This window comes from Oryctolagus cuniculus, chromosome 13 (assembly GCF_051225735.1).
Source record: "Oryctolagus cuniculus isolate XC-2025 breed Fujian yellow rabbit chromosome 13, ASM5122573v1, whole genome shotgun sequence".
Lineage (NCBI taxonomy): Eukaryota > Metazoa > Chordata > Mammalia > Lagomorpha > Leporidae > Oryctolagus > Oryctolagus cuniculus.
Window position 1 is genome coordinate 31197242 of NC_142879.1, and position 25349 is coordinate 31222590.

The 25349-nt window shown below is 40.5% G+C and overlaps 1 protein-coding gene across 16 annotated transcripts in view; it reads right to left on the reverse strand.

The window, feature by feature from the left end:
• ESRRG (estrogen related receptor gamma) overlaps window positions 1-25349 on the reverse strand; it is a 657282-nt gene that overhangs the window by 454571 nt on the left and 177362 nt on the right. For 15 of the 16 annotated variants that reach the window (XM_051820569.3, XM_089312197.1, XM_089312193.1 and 12 more), the window contains exon 2: window positions 7392-7483. The exons of the other annotated variant lie outside the window; for it this stretch is intronic. The gene's annotated coding sequence lies outside the window, so the exon portion shown is untranslated. The remainder of the gene's footprint in view (window positions 1-7391; window positions 7484-25349) is intronic. 16 annotated transcript variants of the gene reach the window in all.

Genomic DNA, 25349 nt, shown 5'->3' on the forward strand with positions numbered 1-25349 from the left:
TCATCACCCAGAGCAGACAATCCATCAGTCTTCCCAATTAGTCTACAAGCTATGGGAATGAAAGATCCTGTTGAAAGCGCATAAAATATTTATAATAAACATATTTTTCTTTCTTTCAGCAGAGAAGCCCATCAAATGAAGAAATGAGAAGGCACAAAAAATTAGCATATTTGTCTACCTCTTATGATCAAAGATAACATAAAGCAAAATTAAAAGTGAAGACATGGAAACATCTTTGTAACACATTTAAGAAAAAAGTGTTAGTATTCTTAGCCTGTAAGATTTCAACAAGCATGGAAGATGACAAATATTTTAACTAGAAAAAGCTAGTAAGATGATATAACATGTACACTCACTAGAAAAAGACACAGCCAACCAATAAAATAATAGAATGTACTCAACTCCATTAAAAACTTGTGCGATAAAATTAAAATAACTATGAGAGGGGCTGACACTGTGGCATAGTAAGCTAAGTCTCTGCCTGTGATGCCAGCATCCCATATAGGCACTGGTTTGTGTACCGGCTACTCCTCTTCCAATCCAGCTCTCTGCTATGGCCTGGAAAAGCAGTGGAAAATGGCCCAAGTGTTTGGGCCCCTGCATCCACGTGGGAGACCCAGAAGAAGCTCCTGGCTCCTGGCTCCTGATTGGCCCAGTTCTGGCATTTGCGGCCATTTGGAGAGTGAATCAGCAGATGGAAGACCTTTTTCTCTGTCACTCCCTCTGTCTGCAACTCTGCCTCTCAAATAAATAAAACTTTAAAAAAAAAAAAAAAAAAAACAAAAAAAAAAAACAAAAAAAAAAAAAACTATGATATCACTTCCTAGTAGTAAATTGGTAAAAACTGCAAGGTGGAAATTCTGCACTGGAATCACATCTCCTTTACTTGGCCAACACTCTTAACTTCTGCATGCCTTAACGTCCCCATATTTGAAACAGGATAATAGCAACTACCTTCCAGGTTATTTCCAGGAGTAAATGATTTGTTAGATTTGAAGCACTGAAAAACTGCATGGTATATACAAAATGTTCAGAATCATAAATTTTTTCTGAATTTTTAGTAACGTACATATATGAGTATATGCCAATCATAAAGGAGTATTTTAAAAAGTCAGTGGTTTCCAATTGTTTCTAAATCAACTGCAAACTGGTTGCCTCACTAAATGCCCTGCTTTTCACTGAGATGGAGTGATTTCCCTAATGTAACCCTGTCTTCTGATCTTTTCCCATTTACCTATTTTAGCTGGTTAGCCTGTCCTCCATTCCCACTCTCACGTCTGCGTGGTAAATTTTAAGAACTGGCTCTCAATCAAAAAGAACTTTAAGTTTTAGTGTCTGCCAATTTCTGCGGCCTAAATGCTCCTACCCACAGCTGATTTCAGTTACTAATATGCCACCATGGTCCATAGAGTTAGTGAGGAAGGACCAGACCCCTCAGCAGGTACCAGGACCCCTACAAATACCAAAATCTTCAGATGCTGAAGTCCGTTCTATAAAATGGCATGGTACACTCCCATATACTTCAAATAATCTCTACATTGTTTGTATTACCTAATATGAAACAAATACCAGGTGAATAGTTACATGGTATTATACAGGGAATAATGACGAGGGAAAAGACTACATGTGGTTACTGCAAGTGTAATTTTTCAAAATTCATTTTCAGTATGCAGTTGGTTGAATTTGTCTAGAACTCAGATACACTGAGGGTGACTGCACACCATTTCTACCATCCAGATGTTCCAGACAGGTCTCAAGAACATGGATAATAGCACAGTGTATTAAGAAATAATTGCAGGCTGGCGCCGTGGCTCAGTTGGTTGATCCTCCGCCTGCGGCGTCAGCATCCCATATGGGCACTGGGTTCTAGTCCCAGTTGCTCCTCTTCCAGTCCAGCTTTCTGCTGAGGCCCGGGAGAGCAGTGGAGGATGGCCCAAGTGCTTGGGCCCCTGCACCCGCATGGGAGACCAGGAGAAAGCACCTGGCTCCTGGCTTTGGATCGGCACAGCGCCGGCTGTGGCGGCCATTTGGGGAGTGAATCAATGGAAGGAAAACCTTTCTCTCTCTCTCACTGTCTATAACTCTACCTGTCAAATTAAAAAAAAAATCGCAAAGTGATGAATTTTGAGTTTTACTTTTATTATTAATATAATTAAAGTTTATATCACTTTAAAAAATAATACTAAATAAAAGCTGCCTCACAAAATTCCTAGAAATTTAACAGCTAGCTCTCTTGGTATGAGCAGGTTGCGGTACATCACTGAATTTTCTTCCTCAAGCATTCTTCACTCTTACTCTTCAATCACACTTGTAGACCCCAGTTTTGCATCCCTCCTGGGTTGGTCCCATCACTCCCTCTGCTGACCTTATGCTACAACTCATGTGTAGCCAATTGTGTCAGCATTTCTGGAGAATACTACACACTTTACACCTTAGTATGTATATTCTATTATCCTTGTCCTATTTTGTGTATCATACTTTATTTCAATACCAAATTATATTTTTATATAGATACATATAGAGATGTTTGTTTGTTTGTTTGAAAGGTAGAGTGACAGAGACATTGTCCTTTAGCTGATTCACTCCCTAAATAATCACAGCTGCCAGCACCTGGCCAGGCCAAAGTCTGATGCCTGGAACTCCAGGTTTCCCATGTGGGTGTCAAGGACTCAAGTTCTTGGGCCACAGTTTTCTGTCATCCCCAGGGGGCTGAATCAGAGCAGTGTAGCCAGGATTTGAACTGGCACTCTGACATAGGATGTTGGTGTCCCACGTGTCAGCTTAACCCACTGGGCCACAATGCCTGCCCCAAATTTTATTTGTTTAAAATAATTTTTTTTAACTTGAGAGAATAATAAAGAGGGGGAAGTAGGGAGGGAAGGAGGGAGGGAGGGAGAAGGAAGAGAGAAAGAATGAAGGAGAAGGAAGAGGAAGAAGAAAGGGAGAAGGAAGAGGAAGAAGAAAGGGAGAAGGAAGAGGAGGAAGAAGAGGGACAGGAGGAAGAGGAGGAATAGAAGGAAGCCCAGGAGAAGAAGAGGAGAAAAAATGTGAGGAAGGGGCAGAGTAGGAGGGAGGAAAATATAGACAAACTGAGAACTTCTATCCCAAAATGTCCTCAACAGCCAGGGTTTGGCTGGGTTAAAGTCAAGAGCTGGGAACTTAATCTGGGTGTCCCAGCTGTGTGTTAGAAACACAATTACCTGAGCCATCACCAGAGTCTCCCAGGACCTGCACTGGCAGGAAGCTGGAGTCAGGAGCTGAGGCCACATAGTGAACCCAGGCATGCACGTGTTCTAACCCGTCTCTTAATTGCTAGGCTAAATGCCTACCTCGGAACCTCTACTATGTTCATTACAAATCTTAGCACAATGAGTGTCTGGCACACAGTTAACACTCAATAATGACTTGCCAATGGAGGAGATGAAACATTTTAATAGAAAAAACAAGTCTCTGTTAACTGATTTAGTAATATGCTATGGATGTGGTCTGCTTGCCTAAGTAGGTGTTCAGACACATGTGTGTGGCTTTCTTTTCTTTTTTCCTTTACATCAATTTTACAGCAGTCAGCAAATGGGACTCTCACAACTCAGCAGCATCAGATCCCACCAATTAAGGACTCGGAACTTCTGTCTGACTTGGCTACAAATTACAAGTTTCCATAGCCCCCTTCTCAGGTTAACACTTTAACATTTGGCCAATGTGCCAGAATGGCTCACAGAACTTGGGATAACACCTGCTGTTGCTGATATATTAGCACAGGCTATTACCAAGGATGTAGATGAACAACTAGATGAAGAGGTACACAAAGCAAGATGCCTCATAAGGGGCACAGAGATACATGGTTTCTCCAGGGTGCCCCCTTGCCCAAGGCTGCCACATGTGTAGAACTCCATAGTCAGGGATTTTTATGAGGCTTCGCCACACAAACACCATTGATTATTAACTCAATCTTTGGTCCCTTTCCCCTCTGTGAGGATGTGGGTGGTGTTGGTGGTGGGGCAGAAAGTTCTAAGCTTCTGATGATCACTTGGTCTTTCTGCTGACTAGCTCCCATCCAGGGGGAGCCTAGCAAGAGTTGCTTCCTTTGAACAAAAGATGCTGTTATCACACAGGAAATGCCAAGGGATTAGGAGCTCTGCATCAGGAACAGCAGCAGAGACCAAACATCTATTTCTTATTATGAACCACAATTTCATAGGTTGTTGGCATCTTATAGCACAGGTTAAAGAAACAATATGGTTGTGGTCATTGTAACCGAGGCATATAATGAGAAACTAGGTTTGCATGTTGGAGAATCATTTCTTATAAAGAAAATGAAATAGATGCCACTGCCATTACAAGGATAAGATGGTTGGTGATTTTATTAATGGGAAACTTAACATTTGGAGGTTCCTGCTGTCACGGGCTTAGACATCTTGGGGTTACATAAATAAACACACACATACATATGAGCATGAATACATATGGTTAGATCACACACTATGCAAAACATGTCTAAACTCCAAGTGTGAAGGCTGTAAAGTAACTTCATCAGATATAATAGTATTTGGGGACCAAGTTGTTTTATTCCTACTGACTTTAAAATAACATCATAATTAACTTGTACTCTTATGTATCTCAAGAATATAAGGGGAAAAACTGAGAGAAAATTAATGGCCGCCATGTTCCCGTGGAAACTTTGGCTTATACGAAAGCAGCCAAGAAAAAGCATCAGTGGCAAAACACACATCCTTCATTTCAGAATCAAAGTTGCCCCATCTCGTTCTTTCTGGAATCAGAGGAGCAATTTTGCATGACCACCTATTCAAACGCATGTGCACTCCTTGGCCACACACCCGGCATGCACATTTCACAAGCCAGCCTGCACACCCATCCCATCGACAGCCACGCTCCCAGACTCAAGAACCTCTTCCCCTTTTAATTCATACTTATATTTGCTCCCAAAAGTCAGGCTGGGTTTTATGCAGCCTGATAAGAAAAAAAAAATATTAACGTTTGAGCCCAACTTAGCCAGCAGTAAGTTTCTGCTAATTTTTACTCATAAATAAGTAGCATTGACAAAGACATTCGAGATGGAAACAATAAAAACAGTCAGGAAGGGCAGGAAAAAGACTCTCATAATATTCCATCTCAGTTTACCAAAATGGTACTAAAATGCCAGCATACAAAAATAGAATGGAATATATTTTTAGAGGGGGAAGTCACTGCTCCCAGACTTCCTAAGAGGGGCGTCTTCAAGGTTTCATTGATTAGATGATAAGTTTGCTGGTGAATGATTAGTCGATTAGTCAGAAAGGTTTGAATTAGTTACCAGAGCTCTGCCTCCCATGAATAAAATGCGGGGAGTGTTCTCTCTCCCACCCCCTGTGACAGATGAGATCTGTTTTCTCCTGTGAGTTTGAATTTAAGAGCCACTGAAGCTCAGCAACGGTATATTCTGGCTCAAATGAGCTGAAAATTGCATTCAATTTGAATTTCAAAAATGAAGGAGAGGAAGGGGGGTGGCTATCGCTCAGCACCCATCAAGGCCCCACACTTTTCAACTACTTCCTGCTGCTTAGCTGCATTCTGCCAGGCTGGGGACCCGAAACCCAGGATGTGCTGCAGGGGAAAGAGCATCGCTGGATTCCTGCCCAGTCTGAGTTTAAAAATAAACTTTTAATAGTCAGGATCAAAGCAAACCTCACTTCCACGCACACGCAGAATGCAGAATGCGACCCGCCAAGGGAACAGATTTATCTTTTCCAAACCCAAATGGGCTTACTTTTTTTTTTTTTCCTTCTGTACTCTGGAGGTGATAAAGGTATAGGTGTTTTCCCTGGGAAACTCTAGAAAACGAAATTCTTTCCTAATTTAAAATGAAGTCCTGGTCAGCTCCTTCTGAGCTCCATTCCTTGTGTTTCACTTTCGCCTTCCTCTGCCTTACATTACAAAGCAGATATAGTCCTGAAAAGTTGAGTGAGTAGCCATCGATTTTTTTTTTTCAAATCAAATCATATTTTAAATGCTCTAAGAGAGCAGGTTATTTAAAGGAATCGTGTGATAAATTGTTGTATAAAGTCAAGCTATTTTTAGTGTGCAAACAGTTGCCCCTTCTCACAACGGCATAGTAAGCATGAATTTGAAGAACATCCAAGTTTTCTTAAAGCAAGACACACCTGTAAGTACATTTAAGTACTATCAATATTTAAGATCAAACTGATGCTATACAAAACAGCAGATGATCTCCCAAGCTTTTCTAACTGAATGGCTGGGGCAAGCACTCCATTTTAGGATAGTTTGAGCAGAGAGAGCAAAGAGAACAGCAAATTCATTCCAATCCACTTCAAACAAGGAAGCATATTCTCCCACCGCCTAAATTATTCTCAATTTTCAAATTAGGCAACTTGGGTACCATGAAAAAGGTAATTCAACTCCTAAAGTGCCACACTGAAGCAGGAGTCTGCCAAATGCTGTTCAGAAATCTGACTGGATCCAGACCGTTTAGTTGCAAGCACGATGGATAAAAGCACCCTGGGCAGTGAGCGCACACCAAATCCTGCCCACCTGCATGGTGTACCACTGGCCTGTGGAATGCTACTCAGCCGCTCTTTGCATGACACTGCAGTGGGTACTCGGGGTAACCAGTGAGTGACTGATCTGTCTCATAGGAGCCCGTGCCTCTTCCTTTCGTCTGAGTTACACATCCACGTGAGTGTCTGATGGAAGCACAGGTTCTGTCGGCTAAAAGAACCCCTCCACACTATGACTCTCACATGACAGTCATCACAGCAGCATTCATGCATCCAAGGGAGGGACTTAGGTCCAGGTGACCAGTACCTGGAAAGCTACTATAATCTTCCCGCAAAAACGGGGTGAAGTCACCTCAACCTCTTCATATTCTTGAAAAGAACTGGGGACTCAATTGGAAACTAACATCACATCAAGAAGTTTAAGTGCACAGAATATATAGAATCAGAAAAAGGTGGGTTCCTATCTTAGCATAAGAAAACTCATATTTTCCTTCCTGTATACCACCAAAAGATGAGGATTAACAAACAGTCCAACCATGACAGCAACTTAGAGAATCAATGGAAACGAGGGCAACATCTTTAAAAAGAAATCATGTGATCACTGCACACACACACCCAGTGAAGTCCAATTTGTCAGACTATCCCAGAAAATAAAACACTTTAAAAGCATTAAAAATGATATTTTTGCATTTTACAAGACAGACTGAGGAAAACATCAGAGCCTCTTCATTTGATGCTGATGAAGTGCTTGCCATCACCACGCCTGTAGTCAAAGATGTCAAGAGGCCACTGAGCCCCCTAATGTGCATCGCATGACATTAGGTTATGGAAATCTTAAAAGCGCATTCGGGTCTCCTAATCTCATAGGGAACAGCTTACCTTTCAAACTGCAACAATGTTAGCGGAGGATTTTTTCCTTACATCTTCATAATTTAATATTGTTTCATTGATGAACCAGTAAATTGTCAGCTCTATTCATTTATGTGACGTGAGCAAGGATCCAACCCAAAAAAGGAAAAGAAAAAAAAAAGTAAGGTCAATTTTCTTGGCTGCTGCATTTAATAAAATCTCCCAGGCAATAGAGTTAAGCACACATTAATAGCTATGACTTAGGTTATGCCTTCAGCAAGTCTTGATTTTCCTATATATACACTCAGGGCTGTATTAACACTCAAACAAAGGTACAGTCCTCATTTCTTATTTTAAGTTTTCTTCCTTCTCAGCTTTATCAGATTTATTAATCTTCCGCTCCTCTCTTATTTATAGCAAATGCTCTGGTTAGGGTTTCAAAGCATTTTCCATTATAACACCCATTTATAACTTTCAGATAAAAAAAAACTTCCAGGACCAAGGAACTTTCTACGTATTTCACATTAGTCACAAAATATAAGCATTTTTCTAAATATGAGGACTGTGTTAGTTATTTCTTTGAACTTTAGAAAAGAAAAAGGGGAGAAAGTAGAAAACACAAATTTTCTAACTGGAAAAACATGAAGCTTCTCTTTTAATTAACTCCACAGTGGGTTTTAACCAAATATGCACTGATGGTGTTTTAGGTAAACTGTCTATCAAAAGAAGTTACTTGAAATTGCTGACATTCTATCAACTCAGACCCATAAAAATGGCAATATCTTATGGTTTAACTTAGTACTTCTCATAGTTGACCATCATGTAATAGAACTGTTCAGAAGAACAAAGTTACCCTTCACATATCCAGGAGAATTCTGTGCTGAACTTTCAGCTCAGGGAAAGTGAAGGGAAAAGATAAAGTTGTGACCAACAGGCTACTGGAAACTCCCCAGCAATTTGTTTGGTACACATTCTGATGCAAATTATTATATAAAAGATGCAGCAAAACCATATCATTTTCCATCACATCCCTTGAGGCATGAATATGGTAACTGTGGACTTAGAGGAATGAGCACTTCAAAGAGTTGCCCACACCACCATTGGAAAAGTCTCGGAGGACCTGTAAATATGTTCAAAAAGACATCCTCCAAGCCATAATTCCCCTGCTTTTCTCTCAAGAATGAAGTTGAAAATAAAATACTTGCGAAACAAAGTTGAGGTTTCCATCTCAGCTTCCCCTGAACACTCATAGACTACAAAAAGCAATTGGAATCACACTTTGATCACTTGTTTCAGTGCTAAAGAGAAACTATCTGGGTATTAGAAAACAAGTGGGTAATCCTTAAATAATTCATACATGGAGTGAGAGCTGAAGATCAGCTGAGACCAGAGGTCAAGGAAGCATCTACTGTAGATTAGAATTTGACAGTCTAGAAGCAACCAACGAGGGTGTTTTGCAGGTTAAAAACAAACAAAAGGGTATTTCCTGTATACTCATGATTGAGAAGACAAAAATGACTCAAAGAAAGTATCTAGCTATGTTTATTTTCTAGGATTATGACTTAGGAGGGCTGTCAAAAAGCAATCATTTGTATATGTGCAAAAACACATGAGGAGAGAATCCACCCAACTGACACTGTAGGGTAAGCAGCCTGGAGGGAGCAAATTTAGATTGTTACTTTTTTAAGGAAAGCATAGGAGTCAAGAGGTACGAAAGAAGGATTTAAATCAACAAAAATCCTTCAGGTGTTGATTTCTACAGTTATTTTGCTGTCTAAACAATATTATCAATGATTATTATCAATGCAGCTGTAGATTTCAAATTAATTAAGAATTTTTAATTTGCCAAACCTCATCTTTGAAACTGATAAAATTCAAAATAACATTAATATTCAGGAATGATTTTGAAATCAGGTATCATAATGAGTTCACACACACAACTAAGCAGAGGTACTCAACTCTCAGGAGATTTGGGATTTGTAAGGAAGGCAATGGGGCATTGGAAGGTGGTGTAGAATTAGTTCCTGTCACCTCTATGATCATCTCCTTTGACAAAATGCTGAAAACATTTCCCCAGATCAATCCTAAACCCAGTTATATTTCTTATTCAATACTGCAGATACTTCACTGAAGAATAGAAAATAAGACCATTGTAAACAATGTTTAAAATGTCTTCAGTTACAGTATAATTAAGAAAATTTTGTGGGTAACCTAGAAAACTCACTACTATTTATCTTACTTTTCCTGTTGTCTGAAAATATTCTGAATTCCAAACTATCAGTTGCAAAATGTAGACTAGGACATAATTGTTTTGTAAACTGAGAGTTGCCTATATCCAATTAATTATTGTGATCTGACATACAAACTAAAAACAAAGAAGTTAATTGCTGGATTAAAAACTACTAAGTACTGTGGCCTGGAATCTGCATTGCACAACTCTAGGGGTATCTTTTACATAGCCTACAACGTGACTGGGGCTACCGCACCAGGGTTACCTAATGTGAGGTGGGGGAGGAAATGTCTGGATGCCCTTTCCTATATAGAACTCAATTAACAGGGTTCCTTCATCCACAAAGTCATTGACCCCAAAGGCAACAGGATTCACACCATCCCTACCATCATCCTCCATCACCAACATCAGCAGTAGTCTTTGTGTTCTTGCAGACACCTCCCTAGAAGGTGAATTACCTCTCTACCTTCAGAAGGAGAAAGATCTGTTCTTCAGGTCCCAAATCGATGCTAAGAATGGGCATTCCCACTCAAAAGAGAAGTCACTTAGCACATGATATCCTGAGACACACAGCTTTTGCAATGGAACCCAACCATTAGCAACACAGTTGCTCTTTAGGAAAAGTGCAATTTGAATTCCAAAACCTCAGGAGTACATCTAACTGGAAAGAGTTACTTATAATCTACTTACACACAGGTACAAAACCTGCCCAGCATATACTCTCAAGAAGGAAATGGACAGCATGGGGAAAACACAAATAGTTTGCTGATTTCTCTAAATAAATCTTAGTGTAGTCAGAGATAAACAGAAGAAACAGCTCAGCTCTCTAACTGCCTACCATATGTTGTCCATGCAGACTTAATAGGTTTGCCTATTTGAAGATTTTTTTTTTTCCAGGACTTCAGTAAAGTCAATCAAAAAAGATTATCTTGGTCAGGCATAGGATTTTTACATGCAAGCTGCTGGCGATTAAGAAGATGTGGGGCAAACATGAGGTTAACCCTACAGAAAGTTTGCTCTAGTAGAGCAGAAAGGCAGAAAGGGGATGATATAACCCACAGGATGTATCCCTTGAAAGGAAGGGCTGGTCAGCGATTGTAATTGTTCTGAGAGGGAACAAGATGCCATCAATGTAGGTATAGCTTTTTCAAAGAAGGTTACAAGGTTTTTTTCCCCAGTGAAACTGAGCTCAAACTTAGAATTCCAAATTTAGATCTCCCAATATTTGTCACTCTACAGTCTTCCCAAGTTCAATAATATTGGCTACCTTTTGATGTGATTTCTGACAAGGAAAGCTTTTCTGCAATCAAGGACAGGGTATTTTTTTGTTTTAGATTTTATTATTTGAGAGGTAGAGTTACAGGGAGTGAGAGGAAGGGACAGAGAGAGAGGTCGTCCTTCTGCTGGCCCACTCCCCAAATGGCTGCAACAGCTGGAGCTGAGCCGATCTGAAGCCAGGAGCCAAGAGCTTCTTCTGGGTCTCCCATGTGGTTGTAGGGGCCCAAGGACTTGGGCCATCTTCTACTGCTTTCTCAGGCCATAGCAGAGAGCTGAATTGGAAGAGGAGCAGCGGGGACTCGAACCGGTGCCCATATGGGATGCCGGCGCTGCAGGTAGATTAACCTACTGTGCCACAGCGCTGGGCCCAGGGTATTTTTAAAGTACATGATTTCTCTTGATTCTAACACTTTGCCAAGCATTTTCCTTGCACTTTGACCCCAGAATGTGGGAAGTCAGGAAGGGAGATGAAATGGGATAGCTATGTACAGACGGGAAGAAAAATGATTAAGAGAAAAGAAACATGATGGAAAGGAAGAGGAAGCTGAACAGAGCAGCAGCATGCATGGCTCCATGCACTGACACTTCGGATATCACCAAACTATCTCACATCAAAGGGAATGCAACTTCCCTTTGGCTTATCACACAGTCCCCTGGTGGATGCAAGAATATTGCTGATGAGGATCTTGGAGTTGGTCCACACCAATTTTACCAGCAAGGAGAAGGAGACTCTGGAGGCAAAGTTATTTAAAAAGTCAGGACTAGAAGCCAGGATCACCACAGACCAGTGTAACGGCCTGCCAAACACAGCTGCCTGAAAGCAGTAATGGCTTTTCCAAGTCTTAGACAACCGCTAATGACACCAACTGTGAGGAAGGATGGAGATGCTCTTCTCTCTCTGGGGGAAAAACACAGACAAGCTCAAGTCCTAGAACCTACAGGAACAGCTGGAGTTGGGCAAGGCGGCAGCTGAGCTAGCTTCCAGGGTAATTTGACCCTTAGAGATAGCACACTGCAAATTTAGAGGGGCAAGCCCGGGGACCCATTTTTTATAGTCCGAACAAACCATTTCTGGTGGACATTGGGACACACAGTTCCAATGATTAATTAAGAGCTTTTTATCAATCAGCTTATAATTAACAGTTCTCCCTGTCTTTAATAAAAAAAAGTGTGAAATAAATGAGAGTTATTAAATATTAGGTCAAGCCTAAAGCCAAAGGATAGCATCCTTTGCTCCTGATCAAGGAGGCCAAGAAACAAAAGAGGGAGCGAAGAGCAGGTCTTGTTAAACAAAGATTAGAGAGTGCGGAGGAGGGGAATGGCAGGAGGAAGGAGGCATTTGCTCAATCAGTACCTATTTTCAGAATTTCCTTCAAGCTGGCTTGGACTGAGAGCCATCAATTATTTAAAAGATGTAACATGATGCTTCCTTTGTTGGAGCAAAGCTGCAAGCAGACCCCAAGAGAAAATAAAAAATGAATTAGGTTGAATTTATTAGTGTGCTTGAAGAAAACAAAGATTTAGCTACTGGGATTGACTGTGTTTTAGAAATAGTGCTAGTTTGTCTTTCAACATCCCCAGTGCTCCCCCCCACCCCTATTTATTTATTATTTTCTACAGTAGATCACACAAAAAGAAGAATGAATAATTTCCTAAACTTCTCCTTTCTTTTCAGATCCAGCTTGATGTATGGTCTTCATTTAAATTACAAATACACTAATCTGAAGCACTGTTTACCAAGTAGCATTTTAAATGAAAGATACAAGAAATTGCATCACTCACTTTTTAAAAATGACTCCAGACTCCGGACCTCATAAAAAACAGCCGACAGTGTTCTCTGACTTGGCTGCTATATTTCAGTCCAGTGAATGAAATTCAATTAGTGGGCTTTGTACTTAGGACATTAGGATTCTGACTGTTGGTCTGATCACAAGGAGGGTGCCAAGCCCTGGTTCTGTTTTTGGCAGACCACAGTTGAGGAAAAATTCAATAGAGTGGGGTGGCGGGAGCGAAGTTACTTTCAGAGGCATCACTAGAAAATGTGGGAGGGGGAGAACCGGCCCTGGGAACAGTTCATCACTTACTAAATGAATGAGTTAACTTTTGGAGGAAGCTCAGTATCTAAGTCTGTTATTATCAGTGTTAGTACTTTCCAGAAATAGCCACTGGCCTAGCATAAACCCATAACTGAACAGAACCAAAAAATCAGATTTAACTCATTCTGCAGGACTGCTTTTTTATAAATTTGTTTATCTATTTATTTAGAATGGAGAGAGAGAGAGAAAATCTTTCATCTGAGGATTCATTTCCCAAATGCCCAGAACAACTGAGGCTGGGCCAGGTGGAAGCCAGGAGCCAGGAACACCATCTCTGTCTCCCACAGAGGTGGCAGGGATCCAAGTATTTCAGCATCATCAGCTTCTTCCCAGCATGCACATCAGCAGGAAGCTGAATAAGAATTGGAGGCAAGACTTGATTCCAGGTACTCTGATATGGGATGTGAGTGTCCCAAGTATTGGCTTAATTGCTGTGTCACCTGCCTGCCCCCATTTGTAGTGCTTGGATTTGCCGGTGTTCCACATACATGGTACAAAGCATAGCATCTCAGTGGTGCCACAAGAAGGCTAATTAAAACAGAGAAATAAGTAGAAAACTCTGAGCCTTTTCAGTGATGACCAGGGATGCATCGTGACTCCAAGAGATGCTGTATCCTTCCATGTCTGAAAGTAAAGCCATGCATAGCAAGAACAACTGGAGCACAGTAAAGCACGGTACATGCATGTCCAGACCTGCCACTTAGATCACCAAACCTTCAGGTGCATCATGTCCACATCTGCATAAATCAAACAGCGTGGTAACAGCAAATGCAGCTGATCACTATATGGCCTGATTCTTTGGGAAAAAGTAGACAAGCAATAGTGGAAAATTTCAGAAGGATGCATGAGAACAATCATTGGTCTCCACCAGACCAAATAATAATCTTAATTAATTAGCTATTTGAGATCTGAGCATCCATTTGAATTTCAGATTTTTTTTCTTATAACACAGACCAGCTCATAATACTGCTTCACTTCTCTCACAAGGAATGACCCCACCATCCAACCCCATCACACAGACAGAAACAAAGGTATCTTTCTTGCCAGCTCTTTTCTCTTCTTATCCATCATCCATTCCATCTCCAAGTCTTTCCCTCTTCTTGGAAAACAGTTACGGGAACAAACATATAAAATTCCAAGAAAAAGTATAAATATAAGGTGCGCGCACACACACACACACACACACACACACTGCAGTAGTGGCATCTCACTTCTTGGCACACTCGTTGGAAAGCTGTTCCAGGCTTTTTCAGTTTTGCCTGAGACCCAGGGTTCATCACAGCTGCACATAGATGAGGCCTTTTTGTTTGTTTGTTAGTTTTTAAGATTTATTTATTTGAAAGGCAGAGTTACAGAGAGAGAAAGGAAGAGACAGAGAGGTCTTCCATCTGCTGATTGACTCCCCAAATGACTGCAATGGCCTAAGCTGGACCAGGCCAAAGCCAGGAGCCAGGAGCTGCTGCTGGATCTCCGATGTGGGTGCAGGGGCCGGAGGACTTGGGTCATCCTTCGCTACTTGCCCAGGCACGTTAGCAAGGAGCTGGATCAGAGTGGGACAGCCACAACTCCAGCCCTACATGGATAGATTTTTTTCAGATGACAAAGAGGTCCATCCTGTAGTGAATCTTTGTATCAAATACGGAAGGGAAAATGCATGCTCCCTTCCTTTCCACAAATGGATTGCCCCAGATGTGTTTTTAAGAATCTGTTGGTGGAATGAAGGGCAAGAGCGGGCCAGCACCGCGGATCACTAGGCTAATCCTCCGCCTTGTGGCGCCAGCACACCGGGTTCTAGTCCCGGTTGGGGCACCGGATTCTGTCTCGGTTGCCCCTCTTCCAGGCCAGCTCTTTGCTGTGGCCAGGGAGTGCAGTGGAGGATGGCCCAAGTCCTTGGGCCCTGCACCTCATGGGAGACCAGGATAGGTACCTGGCTCCTGCCACTGGATCAGTGCAGTGCGCTGGCCATTGGAGGGTGAACCAACGGCAAAGGAAGACCTTTCTGTCTGTCTCTCTCTCTCACTGTCCACTCTGTCAAAAAAAAAAAAAAAAAAAAAAAAAAAAGAACGAAGGGCAAGAGCAGCTAGCATGAGCTGGATGTGTGCATCTCTTCTCACATCCATGTTCAGTGACTTCAGATTGGTAGCTTGAAACCAGCCACATTGTGTGCATGTATGCCCAAGTGGGCAAACAATACAAACCCAGTGAGATGCTGCTAGCCTTAGCACATCACTAGAAAAGATTTTAACTTCACTGTTCCACTGGGGTCGATAAAAAGTACCAGGAAGCATCCTGTACCCACACCACCCTTTTCTTCTCATTTCCTTGTAGGGAGAGACTAATCAGCAGCCAATCAAACTCATTTCTCTTTGGCACACAGCTATCCCTGTACCCCAGCTGTCTTTCAACTTACAAATGATCATGTGATTGTGTTTTCCTGATAGGAGGGGGACCGGCGCTGTGGCGCAGCGGGTTAAAGCCTTGGCCTGAAGTGCTGGCATCCCATATGGGTGCCGGTTTGAGTCCCAGCTGCTCCTCTTCTGATTCTGCTCCCGTCTATGGCCTGAGAAAGCAGTAGAAGATGGTCCAAGTCCTTGGGCGCCTGCACCCGTGTAGGAGACCTGGAAGAAGCTCCTGGCTTCAGATCGGCTCAGCTCTGGCTGTTGTGGCCATCTGGGGAGTGAACCAGTGGATGAAAGACCTCTCTCTCTATCTCTACCTCTCTCTGTAACTCTTTCAAATAAATAAAATAAATCTTGAAAAAAAATTGATAGGAGAAGGTCCTCCTTAGTGGAAGCATAAGACCTTTTCCCACCTTGTATTCAACATGGTTTCCTTTGAGCAACCTTGGATGCTTTACCCAAAAGTCAGAGTCACAAGAGAGAGGAGCTCAGTCTTCAAATCACCACTTGAAAGGGATTCACCTCAATCAGAACACCCATCATGGACTGCATGTGCAGGAAAAATTAACTTTTATTATCTTTAAAACATTAAATATTTGGGATTCTTTTAAAAAAATGTTTTGAATACCCTATTCACCATTACCCTAACTATACCTTCTTTCTTTTCTTTCAGTAATTTCTTTCCACTAGCTCATATATAATAAATCTGGAGATGGAGATTGGTCAAGGTTGGAAAGACAGACATAGAGACCTATGTGCTTTCTCTCCTAGAATTTGTATTTCACTTGGGAATTTCTGGTTCCATGTGCTTGGGCAATTCATCTCAACAGTCATCATCCAGAAGGCTGTGTTATTTCCCTATGCTTACAGCACAGGGTGAGGCTTATTCTTTCTCCCTTCAGTGATGTCACCTAAATGAAATGTTCCAATTTAGAATCATTTCCACGTTGGAAATATATGAAGAATCCAATCCATATGCCCTACGACTTGTCAAGGAAATTAACTATAAAGACAGTATCGATATTATACAATTAAAATGAGAGCTCTTAACATATTTAATTTCCCCCTGACCTGACTTTCTTCAGTCATTATGGACAAAAAGTATGAATTCATTATTTGCAAATAGCCCAGACAGCTTAATATATTCTGAGAGGAACCAAGCCATCCCGTTGTATGCTCACGCACACACATAACATTCACACATGCCTATTTCTCCATCAAGGGCAAAAATCATAATAAAGGTAAAGATAAGGAACCAGTCTAAGTGTTAACCATGAAGACTCAGTACAGTGGAACTATAAACGTGTTTTCAGTCCGTATATTTTCTACAATACTCAGAATGAAGAGAGGAAAGAAGGAAGAGGAGGAGAAAGAGGGGAAAGTAATGGAACAATAACAACAACAACAACAACAATATTGTAACCATCCCAGATTATTTACTATATAAAGCATCATATGTTTTCCCCCCCATTAAGTCCCCTATAAATATAAAATTCTTATATGTAAGGAACCTATTTGAAAGTGTTTGGGATTGTTGTGTTCTTAAAAATTTAACAATCATAGCTCTGAAGCTTAATCACTTGTATGTGTTACAAAACCAGATGGCTCAAGTGGGTGTTTGTTTACAAGCTCTTTGCATAAGGTTTTTAGCTGCTTTTTTAGACCAAGGCTAAATATTTCAACTATGAAAGCAGGCAATGAGAAATAAGTGAAAAACCACTGAGTCTGAGAGGTTCTTGGGTTTCCTGCCTTCACTCTGCCACCTCTTTGTTCACTTCTACAAGGGCATCTTTGGGGCTCAAGAAACAATGGCCTGTGTTTCCAGTGTCTGAGTTCTTGGTGGAACTCCAACATACTTTATGAGGGGGAGGAGCCTGCCAGAGGTGCAATACTGCTCAGCATGTTGTCAGTGGGCCATCAAGAAACACCAGAGCACCATGCCTTCCCAGTATTTCCACCATCTTGAAGCTCTAGAATTAAGTGGCCTCTTGTACCTAGTTGTTTTGATCAGCCATATCTATATCCAGCTGCCTCCTTATTCATATAGATGTAGGGAAGAGAGAACATTTTTCTTGGGGATGCCCCATTCTTTGTTTTCTGCACATTAACCACATAGCCACCGTCTGCAAACTTGCAAAGACTGCAGGCTTATTTACTGCAAAATAAGTGAAAGAATATGAAATATTTTAATGAGAGAATGAAAGATTTCATTAAAGAATGTACTTTTATGGCTTTGAAAAGATATGTATGTATATTGCTTGTTTCCTGGATGATGTCATCCCACTAGCACTCTGTCCACTTTGGTATTAACTTCTTCCAACTGAAAAAAAAAAAAAAAAAGCAGGCAATGCTTGCTTATCTTGACTTTCAATGAGATTAGCAATATTCAGCATAGTTAGTACATCTGGTGTTCAAATCTTAGATCAGGGGCTGCTATCTTTTTGTGTTACCTAAACTGGCCTTCTTCTTCCCACTACCTAATCATTTCCCCAAATTAAGATACTCTAGCTGAAAAAGGCAAAGAAATTGCATGAATATCTAAGCATATCAGTGAGCTTTTCTCTATCATATTCCATAACAAATGACTAAGAAATTATAAACTCATTTAAAAATATTTGATTTTTGGAGCTGGCACTGTGGCATAGCAGATTAAGCCTCAGCCTGTGGCACTAGCATCCTTTATGGGCACTGGTTTGTGTCCCTACTGCTCCTTTTCCAATCCAGCTCTCTGCTTATGGCCTGGGAAAGCAGTAGAGGCCCAAGAGCTTGGGTCCCTGTTCTCATGTGGGAGACCCAGAACAAACTCCTGGCTCCTGGCTTCGAATCAGCACAGCTCTGGCCACTGTGTCTCTTTGGGAAGTGAACCAACAGATGGAAGACTTCTTTCTGTCTCTCCCTCTCTCTGTAACTCTGCCCCTCAAAATAAATAAATAAATAAAGTCTTTTAAAAAGTTTCATTTTTGTCACCTGATGCAAATACTAGTTTTGGGGAAAAAATAACTGACTTTTAACAAGGAACTAGATCAGAATCAGAACAGCTAGGACTTGAACAGGAGGCACTGTTCACATGGGATGCCAGTGTTGCAAGTGGAAGTTTAACCCACTGTACCACAATGCCAGTCCCTAACAAGTTTAATTTGAGGGTTAACTACCATATAGTAGACACTGTAGACAAAGACAAGCTTATTTTTCTGAGCTTGAGTGCTCTCGTTAAGAGTCCAGACAGTATTTCAAGTCTGCTTGCATTTCACCAGGTGTCCTTTCCTTTACTGAAGTCTATAAACAATGAAAAATCTCTTTTAAAAAAGATTTATTTATTTGAACAGCAAAAGTTACAGAAAAAGAGAAAGAGAGACTGAAAGAGAGATCCTCCATCCACTGTTTTACTCTCCAGATGGCTGTAAAGGACAGCACTGGGTCAGTCCAAAGCTGGGAGCCAAGAGCTTCTCCCAGGTCTTCCACATGGGTGCAAGGACCCAAAGACTTGGGCCATCATCCTCTGCTTTTCTCATGCCATTAGCAGGAAGCTGGATCAGAAGTGGAGTAGCCAGGACACAAACCGGCACCCATAGAGGATACTGGAATTGTAGGCAGCAGCTTAATTCACCATGCTACAATGCTGGCCCCAAAAGTTCTTTTATAAATGTCACCTTCAGAACAGGATGCAAAACCTAAAGGATTTATGTTCTCATTTATTTAGATTTTCCTAACGTTACATATTTAAGACTAATAATGACATATATTGTTTCAAGTTTGTTAGACTTCCGTGAGGATAGTCTTATCTGTTCATTCAGTCAACATATTTTTATGGAACCCCAGCTGTGTATCAGAAATCATATTGTTCTCTGGAGAATTAGTGGTCAGTGGACACAGTCCTTATTCCACAAAGTCAAAGGATATCACATCCTGCTGAAGTACTAAAAAAAAGTTCAAAAGAAGTCAGTTCTTGGGGATGGACATTGCAGCACAGCAGGTTAGCTCCCAATATGGGGCACCTGCAACCCATATTGGAGTGCCTGGTTTGAGTCCCAGCTACTCTGCTTCCAATCCAGCGTTCTACTAATGTATATCCTGGGAGGCAACAGATGATGGCCCAAGTGTTTGAGTTCTTGACACCCACTTGGGAGATCCAGATGGAGTTCCTAGACCCTGGTTTCAGCCTGGACCAGCTCTGGCTTTTGTAGGAATTTGAGGAGTAAGCTAGTAGATGGGATCTCCACCCCCCCCCCCAATCTCTCTCTGTCAAATTAAATAAATAAAATTTGAAATACTTGACAAATGAATGAATAAATAACAATCAGCTTCATGTCAAGGTGAAGACCCAGCTTGAGTTTAGATGCTGAAATAGAAACTCAATTCTTGATTTGCTAAGTATCCTTTCACGGCTACAGGCAACACGTATACTTTCTTCTATGGCATACACCATTTTGCACAAGTACAGGAGATATTCATCCTCTCTTGTTAAGTATTAAGAACTATGACTTTACATATCTGAGCAAAGTACTATCAGCAGCTCAAAAATATAGAATGTTACAAGAACAAAACCAGTATAGTTCATCGTTTTAGAAAGAAAAAAACTCAAGAAAATCATAATACATTGATATTATTTCCTATTTTGACAGCACATAATATTTTAATATATAGAGTCTCTACCTAATAAAATGTCACATGGCTAACTTTTAGGAGATGGTCACCATGAAATTTAGTTAAAGATTAGTGATCCCATGAAATGAGAATCTTTAAAATCAAGTTGTGATTTTTCTGTAATCATATCCCTCTAATAAACTGTAGGAAAATCTACTGAGCTCCCAGCTCCCAGCAAATCCCTTCTCGGCAGATCAAAGGCAAGTGGAAATACCAGCAGTAGCCATGAAATATCACTTGTATCTACTATTTATGTTTTATATCCTGTCAGCAGTAGCATGTTCATTTAGCATCAAACACAAGATATTCAGGGACTTAGATGATGCAGCAAGTGTCAATACTGATGCTGCTATTTATAGCCCAATAAACTACACTTTGAACAATATTAGTAATGTTAGGCTTAGGTAGCACTCCTAGTATTAATGCCTTAATACAGATATATTGCTATAAGCATAGTTTACAGCACGGAACATAAACACAAATCCAGTGATACTAATAAATCACTTTCCTGACTGCTTAAAAACATACAGCCAAAATGGGCTTTATGCATTACACAATGGAGCAGAAGGCAGCAATATATATTTAAATTTTCCATTTTTAAGCTGTCACTCAAAAACTTTTCATACTTTTTTTTGGCTTATTGATCTTACTGGCTTGTGATAAGACTTCAACTGCTTAGTTGGGCTGTTTTTAGCTTCTGCTTCTTATTAAAAGAGCTAAATCAAGAAGCATAAAATGCTACTAATTTAGCATTTTCTCAATAGAAATGATAGCTAAAAACAGCACCAAAATAGGATAACCCTCATGTTTTATTGGCCTAAAACTGCAGATTTAACCACCATTCAGTATAATAATGGGCATAACAAAATCATATATCACTATGTATGAACAAAAATGTATATATTTCTCATATTATAAGGAAATAAAAGCAAAATGATACGTATAACAGAATTATGTATCACAATATATATGTGTGTGTACATATATTGATTTCTGGTGTTTGTGTATATATATGTATATATATATATATCAGAAACTAAAATCATAATAATGTGTTTCAGAGAACCATGTATCACTATGAAATATAAAATATCGTATTAAATATGCTAAAATTACTATTACAGGTTTCTTCTCATCAGATATTTTTGCAAAGGAATATACACATACAAATGCACACATACACACACATATAGCTTCTGCATTTTTATTTTCCTCTTTTTACCTTTAAATTGTAAAGAAACATGCATCTTTAGTTCCTGAATGTTTTGGCTACTCCTTACCTTAAATATACCTCCTGCATGAAAACAATCAAACTATCAACAGGACAACTGGGGTGACTGAATCTGTATAAACACCCTCCCTCCCCTCAACCTCCCTCACTCACACACATACACACACACACACACATACACACACAGCAATACCCACACTAGGCTTTCAGAGCAAATTATAAACCACAAGGAGGACATTTTCAGAGAGGGGTTTGGGACTCAAACCTTGGTGCTCCCAAACCTGTATCTGCTCTCACATTAGACTTTCTCTGAACTCTTCAGAAAAGTGTGCTTTGTTTCATCCCTTGGAGCTGGCCCCAAAATTCAGGGCTTGGTGTGAGAGAGAGAGTGTGGCCCCCATATTTTTAGATTGCAGCATGGGAAGGGGCAGCCACAGCCTCAAAAAGACATGATCCATAACGAATATCCCTGGGATGAATGAGTTGTGTGCCCATGACTGGGGATCTTAGTGGAGTCCTAAGTGTTCCCTAAGTGTTGGGTTTGTTCTTATTCCCCATAGCATCCTCCACTGATGTCCTCACCAGGAGGGATGGTGGAAGCAATGAAATTCGTTCTCAGTAGTAATGGCAGCTGGAACTTTTGTTACTATCATTACTTTCACCTTTTCAGAGGATTCTGCGAGCAATGCAAGATAGGAAAATTGGTTTTAAGAAAACCACTAGAACAAAGGGGAGACTCCTTTTCTTTCTTAGCATGTCTAAAATCATCAGGTTTCCACACACAATTCTTATTACTTGACAGCTCCTATTGTCCGTAATTTTAAACTTTGTGCACCATTTCAAATTGGGCTCTCAGATCTTTCCTGGCACTATTTAGGTGCCAGTTACCAGCCCGTGGACCTCACAGTACCCCTCATTTCCACTAATGCAAATGTTTCTTTGAACACTGCATCATAAGCACTAGCACTGCGCCACTTGGGCTTGCCTACAATCTGCATATGTATATGCATGTGGGAGTGTGCACACCTAACCACAGAAGCACATAGAAGCGCATTTCCATTTCTCCCCCACATAAATATGGTGATGAATTAGCCTCTCAGAGCTTTTCTGACAGCAGTTGAAATGGTAGCTACAGTGACCAGAGGATGTCCTAGTTCCTCCATGCAGAAAGGTATTCAGCGCACGTAATAATTATCCATCCATCTCGTTCACACTAAAGGCATGGCAATGCAATTTTAGCCTTATAATCAAGACCATATGACAAAAACCAAGGCCATTAGGGACCAATTTTGAGTATTCTCTGCAAGACAATGATTTTCCAACTGCACTTACATATGCTGAATAGTTACCTCTGCAGGACCGCACCTGCTCTCATTTATGTAACCCCTCTGTTTTCCAAAAGCCTTTCTCAGTAATGCAATAGAGCAAAGTTTCAAAGGCTCACTGGCTTTTCTTTTCCTTCATTATCTTTTTTTTATTTCCCAAAGCATACTATGAAAATGCTGAGGGTAAATTTTTTGTGCACGCCAATAACCGTATTTCAGAGATTTGCTTTCCTCTCTTTTTTCCCCTTGGTCCCCTCTGCCCTGACTCCTTCATCCTCACTCATGGCCTTGCTTGCTTTCTTTTGAACTGCAGCATGGTCTTCCAGGCCCGTAATTACTTCACATGTACTTTTGACCTCACCACTTCAGGTTCAGTGACATAATAATGTTGTCTCTGAAAGGACGTGATGTCATCATAAATCACAGAGCTGTCCAGGCTAAGGCTCTACTCGCAAAGCAGAAAGAATGCTCAAATTATTTTGAAATTACATAAAATGTAGCTCATGTCTCATTTACAAATGCTCAGAGAAAGGAGTAAATCCAGGATTCTACAGATACAATTTTAAAATCTAGAAGTAATAACGTGTTTCACTATTAATGATTTATCAATTAGGAAAGCAAGTGGGGAAAATACTAGGATGACTAAGAAGGAAAATATTAAAAAGCCTCTGCAAAATGAAAAATGACCCAGACAGAATATTTTACTGTTGTAACTTTAGATTTTCTTAGACTCTGCTACATCCCCACTTTTCAATTATTAACAAGAACAGAAATTATCCTTACATATCAATTAATTGCCCTATCGGTTCTTTAGGGGTTAGGCTGTATCATAACATCTCATGCCTAAACATTTTTTTAAAAAGTGTCAGATAGTATACTTGCTGAGTGCTATCAGTATTTTTAATAAAATCACAACACTCCATGGATTTCTAAAATGCTGTAATATCTCAGTAAAATATAAAAAACTTAAAACCTCAATACAGTCCCTTTCCACTGACAAAACATTCACCCATCTTTGGTGGTCATTTTCCCAAAAGCTCTGTTGAAAGAAAACACTCCACATGAACTGTGGATTGCTATGGATTCAAGCCCTTTGTTGGTTCCATCCAAACCAAGTTCAGTTTACTTTATTCTGTGCCCTGGAAATACCAATAGGACTCCTACTCCTCGCTTCTTAATTCATCATGATGAATCTTGAGCTCTTCTCGGGAAAAGGAGAACATAGGTGATGTAATTTTGAATATAAGATACTCAAAAGCTCCCAATTACTTGCTGTAGTCATGTGTAAGAAGGGCACCTTATAGAACAAGTCAAAGATCAGTGCTTGAACATTACACCAGGTGAGCAATATTCTGATTAACTCATCAGATTTTATGTGTGTGTGTGTGTGTGTGTGTGTGTGTGTAAAATAGGCCTCAGAACACCAAGGCTAGCAATGGAGATGGTTCATGTTAACATGTGCGCTGTATTTCCTCAACTGAGATACTTGTCAGCTGACAGGCAGGGAAACTGGAACATCTCAGTAGTGATCCTGTCTGAGCAAGTGTGACCTTACCTATTCATCTGATTGTCACCTGATAGCTACTGTTTACACTGGCAACAGCATATGGAGTCAGTTTGTAACTTAAATTTAAATCTCTTAAAATGCCTTCCAAAAAACACAAATGATTGCCTTGTGATGCTGCCCTGGAAGTAGCCATTGTGTACACAGGAGCTGGCCTGTCACATGCCCAGCAGTGCAGGTCCAGACCACAGAAATGGCCAAATATTTCAGAAGAAATCAGAAAATGTTGAAAGCAAACAGAGATTGGGGTGAGTGATTCCTGTGCAACTCAGGTGCCATTTATCTATCAGAACATTTTCAACCAAGAAATAAAACAAAAAGTTTAACTAAATAGGGGGGGGAAAAAGCCAAATAAGAAAAAAAATGAAACTCTAATATTCTGCAACAGTCTTGAAGCTATACTCTCAACCCCAAAGTTTATACAGTGTTCCAGCATATAAAGGCAGGCACAAAAGTGACCATCACATCTCTGTGATGTCGAATGTATTGAGCAATGGACAGAAGTGAGTCCAACGAATCTAAATGTGGAAAAGACTTGGTTAGAGTCTTATACCTCTCTGCTGAATTTTGGGGACGAGGCAATTTTTTTTTTCTTTTTTCCTCACTGGATGCTTCTTCCATCTTCTCTATTGAAGGTTCCTCATTTCCTCGTCCTCTGAGTATTAAAGAAGCTAAGTCTTTGGACCTCTTTTTTTTTTTTTTAATCTTTATACATTCACTCAATAGGATGTTATAACTAGGTTCTATAGTTTTGAATAGCATTTATATATCCTGACAAATCACAATGTGTAACTTGAACTGTAATATTGCCTCCAAACTCCAGAACCACTTATCCATCTTCTCTCGGTACATTCATTTGGATGTCTAATATACATCTCAAATTTAACACTCCAAAAAATGACTCTTGGCTACTCCCACCCTTTAACCAAGTCTATTCTTCGCAAGTTTTTCATCTTCACATAGCTCATATCCAAAGTGTCAGGTTCTTGACTTTTTTTTTTTTTTTTTTTTTTGACCAGCAGGGTGGACAGTGAGAGAGAGAGACAGAGAAAGGTCTTCCTTTGTCGTTGGTTCACCCTCCAATGGCCGCCATGGCTGGCGCGCTGTGGCCAGCGCACCGTGCTGATCCGAAGGCAGGAGCCAGGTGCTTCTCCTGGTCTCCCATGGGGTGCAGGGCCCAAGCACTTGGGCCATTCTCCACTGCCTTCCCGGGCCACAGCG